Source organism: Sus scrofa, chromosome 6, assembly GCF_054392235.1.
Source record: "Sus scrofa isolate SSC_HxYL_T2T_F1_AM1 chromosome 6, Sscrofa_HxYL_maternal_Yorkshire_Landrace_v2.0, whole genome shotgun sequence".
NCBI lineage: Eukaryota > Metazoa > Chordata > Mammalia > Artiodactyla > Suidae > Sus > Sus scrofa.
In genome coordinates, this window is record NC_139388.1 from 21,786,207 (window position 1) to 21,791,673 (window position 5,467).

Here is a 5,467-nt window from a genome sequence, read left to right on the forward strand (position 1 = left end):
GGCCGCGGGACATGCTGGGAGTTGTAGTTTTCTGCAGGTGTCAATCTTGGACACCAGCTTCCTTATGCCCGAGGGGATGGCACTGTTCCGAATCAGCCTGGCAGCCTGCCCGCCGGTGTTTATCCGGTTACTTTTAGTCCTGGCCCCTTGGCCAAATCACACACTCCTTCCTACTCCTAGGAAGAGCAATTGATGATTTTGCCAGTCTGGATGCCATGGGCCATAGATCTTTGGCCTCATTAATCCTCCTTTGTTTCCCTTGTCTTCGCACCCACAGCTCTGACCCTGGACTTTTTTTTTTTTTTGTCTTTTTGCTATTTCTTGGGCCGCTCCCGCGGCATATGGAGGTTCCCAGGCTAGGGGTCCAGTCGGAGCTGCAGCCACCGGCCTATGCCAGAGCCACAGCAATGCGGGATCCGAGCCGCGTCTGCAACCTACACCACAGCTAACGGGGCAACGCCGGATCGTTAACCCACTGAGCAAGGGCAGGGACCGAACCCGCAACCTCATGGTTCCTAGTCGGATTCGTTAAGCACTGCGCCACAACGGGAACTGCTGACCCTGGACTTTTTCACTGAGGACAGTGAGGGGCCATTTTTACCTCCTTGAGCTGTGGTTGGTTTGAGTGTTGCTCATGGCCTTAACCCCAGGGCCTAGATTCTTGAACACTGAGGCACTGATGTCACTCATATAATTAAGTATTGGTTGAATGAATGGGTGTCCATAGCCCTGGCTTCTGTTTGTGACTGTGTGCCACTTGCAAGCTGTCACATAGTCACTAGCATTCCAATGTCCTCATCTATGTTAGGAGAACCTGCTCTCCATTCCACCTACCTCTTCATGCATCAAAGGTCCTTGCTGATGAGAGCCTCGTATTGGTTACCCAGTTTCCCTCAGTGGTGACATTTTGCAAAACCATAGTACCATATCACAACCAGGATATTGATGACACAATCCACTGATCATATTCGAATTTCCTCAGTTCTATTTGAAGTCATTTTTTGGTGTGTGTTTACTTCTATTCAGCTTAATCATGGGGAGGGTTTATAAATCACCACATTCAGGATTCCAGACCTTTCCAACACAAGGATCCCTCCTACTGCCTTTTTATAACCACTCACCTCCCTCCAGCAAGGCTTTCCTTCTGTAAGTCTCTGCAACCACTAATCTGTTCTCCATTTCTAAAAGTCTGTCATTTCAAAAAATGTTATATAAATGGAATTCTACAGTTGTAACCTCTTAAGATTGGCTATTTTCAACAAGCATAATTGCCCAGAGACTCATGCAAGTTGTTGTGTACATCAGTGTGTGTGTGTGTATGTGTGGGCGTGTGTGTGTGTGTGTAGGCTTTGCTCACAGCATGCCAGCACGCAGAAGTTCCTGGGCCAGGGATCAAACCTGTGTCACAGCAGTAATCAGATCCATGGCAGTGACATCACCAGATCCTTAACCTGCTGAGTCAGCAGGGGGTTCAATTTTGGGTATATACATAGAATTGCAGAGGTAGAATTGCTGAGTCAAGTGGAAACTCGACCTGGTTTAACCTTTTGAGGAAGTGCCACTGTTTCAAAGTAGTTGTACCATTTTACCTTCTGACCAGAAGTGTATGAGGGTTCCAGTTTCTCCATATCCTTGATAACCCTTAATATATCTTTGATTATAGCCATCCTAGTGGGTGTGAAGTGATTCTTATTGTGGTTTTGATTTATATTTTCCCCATGACTCATGATGTTAGCATCTTTTCATGTGCTTGTTGGCCATTAGTATGCTTCCCTGAAAAGGTATCTATGCAGACCCCCTTTCTGGGTATTAATTGCCTTCTATTATTTTTTTGTCTTTTTAGGGCCACACCCACGGCATATGGAGAATCCCAGGCTAGGGGTTGAATGGGAGCTACAGGCCGCCGGCCTATGCCACAACCACAACGCTAGATCCATGCCATGTCTGTGACCTAGATCACAGCTCATGGCAATGCTGGATCCGTAACCCACTGAGTGAGGCCAGGGATTGAACCTCCATCCACATGGATAACAGTCAGATTCATTTCCGCTGAGCCATGATGGGAAGACCTATCTTATTATTGCGTTGTTAAGGGTTTTTAATATATTCTGGATGCAAATGCCTCATCAATATGTGATTGGCAATACTATTCTCAACATTTTTTTTTTTTTTTGTCTTTTTGCCATTTCTTGGGCCGCTCCCGCAGCATATGGAGGTTCCCAGGCTAGGGATCTAATCAGAGCTGCAGCTGCCAGCCTACGCCACAGCCACAGCAACGCAGGATCCGAGCCGCATCTGAGACCTACACCACAGCTCACGGCAACGCCGGATCGTTAACCCACTGAGCAAGGGCAGGGATCGAACCTGCAACCTCATGGTTCCTAGTCGGATTCGTTAACCACTGTGCCACGATGGGAACTCCAATTCTCAACATTTTTATAAGGCTATCACTCAAAAAAAAGAAAAAGTTGGTCTTTCAGTTATTAGATATAAATAAACCAATAATTTTTTTTTCTCTTTTTTTAGGGCTGTATCCACAGCACATGCAACTTCCCAGGCTAGGGGTCAAATCGGAGCTACAGCTACCAACCTACACCACAGCCACAGCAACACAGGATCTGAGCTGCATCTGGGACCTACACCACAGCTCATGGCATCGCCAGATCCCTGACCCACTGAGCGAGGCCAGGGATCAAAGCTGCATCCTCATGGATACCAGGTAGGATGTTTCTGCTGCGCCACAAGGAGAACTCCCAAGCCAATAATTTTCATGGAAAAGAAAATTCCAAAAGCTAGAAGTAAGTACAGCTTAAAACAAAATTCTCAGGTTGGCCAAATGAGCCGGACTTTCGTTGTTTAGATGTAAGCCTGCTTGGTCTAATAGAACCCAATGGCTGGCCCACGGGTCAGTTATATCGGCCCTCCTGAGAAAGTTTCCTTTTTCTTTCTTTTCTTTTCTGTCATACCCATGGTATGCAGAAGCTCCTGGGCCAGAGACTGAACCTGCACAATGGCAGTGGCAGCACCAGATCCTTAGCTCATTGAGTCACTGGGTAACTTTTCCTTTTTCTTATTTTTTGGCCTCACCTGCAGCATGCAGAAATTCTCTGGGCCAGGGATTGAATTTGTGCCATAGCAGTTAGTTAGTTACAACATGGGATCTTTAACTGCTAGACCACCAGGGAACTCTTTTTCTTATTTTAAAAAATAGTTGCCTGGAATACTCTGGTTTCTCTTCAGATTGAATAAATCTTTTGCCTTATACTTAAAAAACAAACAAACAAACAAACAAACAAAAACCCCACAAAAGATTCCTGGAGCTCCCGCTGTGGTGCAATGAAATTGGTAGCATTTCTGCAGTGCTGGGATGTGGGTTCGATCCCCAGCCCAGCACAGTGGGTTAAAGATCAGCCTTGGTGCAGCTGTGGCATAGGTCACAACTGTGGCTGGGATGTGATTCCTGGCCTGGGAACTCCATATGTCAAGGAGTGGCCAAAAAAGAAAAAAAAAAAAAAACAAACGAAAAAATTCCTCAACCTTATCTTCTACGTACTGAGTCAGAATGCCCAAAGGGAACCCAAACTAAACAAAACAAAACGGACTCGGGGACTATTCTGCCTTAAATTTTAGTGAAACAAAGGCATGAGTGGGTCAACTACCTCCCCCATCAGGTGGAAGAACATTGACAGCTTCTTAAGAAGGAAACTAGAAAAAGGTTGATGGCAAACAGATTGGACTGTGAGAAAAATAGGTTCACACCCCACATGACTTTTCAGTGAGGAATGGGACTTGCTCCAGGGTGAGATGGAAATACATGTGTTTAAAAATAACAAGGTCAGCAGGGTGGTGAAGTTCCTTTTCCACTTGAAGACGTGGCAGCCAACTTTCAACCGTTTTGGCTCCAGAAAGGGAGACTTACAGCAGTTTCTTCTTCTACTTCTTTTTTTCTTTTCAGGCTGCGCCTGCAGCATATGGAAGTTCTCAGGCTAGGGGCTGAATGGGAGTTACAGCTTCCGGCCTATGCCATAGCTACAGCCACGCAGGATCCAAGGCTGCATCTGTGACCTACGCCTCGGCATTCAGCAATGCTGGATCCTTAACCCACTGATGGAGGCCAGGGATTGAACCTCCATCCTCATGGATACTACTCAGGTTTTTAACCTGCTGAACCATAATGGGAAGTTTCTTCAAACCTAAGCATTCAGCTCATTTACAGAGCAGCTACTAATATGCTTATTATTTTCCCATTTGAGACACTTTTCCAGACACTTGGTGAACCAGTCCATTCACTTAAACTTTCACTGCCTTGGTATATCCATTAGCAACAGGAGCACAGAAGGCCAAAGGCAGGAGCAAGCCCATCATGCACTGAGTGAGGAGAAGCAAAGTACAAGGAACAGGTTGAGCCTGCTTTCCCTTCCCAGCAATGATCAAAATTCTGTGGATGGGCTCTGGGCCTGACTCCTGCTCCACTGCCTGTCTGTCCAGGAGCTGACCTGTCTTGAATGGCTCCTGGCATTAAGCAGGTGATGGAATAACCTTGGGATGTCTGCTGACAGAGCACATGACTTTATGTTAGAGATTGTCCACTGGCAATCTACTGTTCGCATCTTGCTTGCAGATCATTTACAAAAAAAAAAATAGTCGCCAGCTTTTTTTTTTTCTTTTGCCTTTTTTTTTAGGGCCCCACCTGTGGCACATGGAAGTTCCCAGGCTAGGGGTTGAATGGAGCTGCAGCTGACAGTCTATGCCAGTCACAGCAACACCAGATTTGAGCCATGTCTTCGACCTCACCACAGCTCATGGCAATGCTGGATTCTCGACCCACTGAGCGAGGTCAGGGATGGAACCCGTGTCCTCACTGATACTAGTCAGGTTCATTAACCACTGAGCCATGATAGGAACTCCTTTTTTTTTTTGTCTTTTGTATTTTTTTTAGTTGCCAGCTTTTAACTAGCCGTAGACCTTCCATAAAATCAGGATTTCCATTTTATTTGAAAATCTGAAGACCTGCAACCCTGGGCTTTCATTTTCACAGTGCCTGTCACTTACTTCCCTGTTAAGCCTCATCGCCGAGGATGTGGGCTGATCATCATCAACCATCTCACATCCAGGTTGAAGCCCCTTTTTACTTAACATATGCCGTTTATTTATATTTCCTACTTCATTCCTGTAGAGCCTGAAATTGCCACCTCCTCTCCATCTCCTCATCACTGCCTACAGCCATGGGATTCTTCGAGGGACTCCACATGTCCCCCAAGGTCCAAAGGATTAAACCCGCATTTTCAACAATGTTGGATGGGACATGAAGAATGACAAGACAAAGATGTGGCTTCAGTTTACAGTCGGAGCAGCTAAAACGTCTAGTGGCTTATGTGGTCATCTGGACACGATTCCAGATTTGGGGGATATATATGCTTACTTTTTCACCCCATTAAAGAAGAAAGATAACATAGTAGACAGTGGC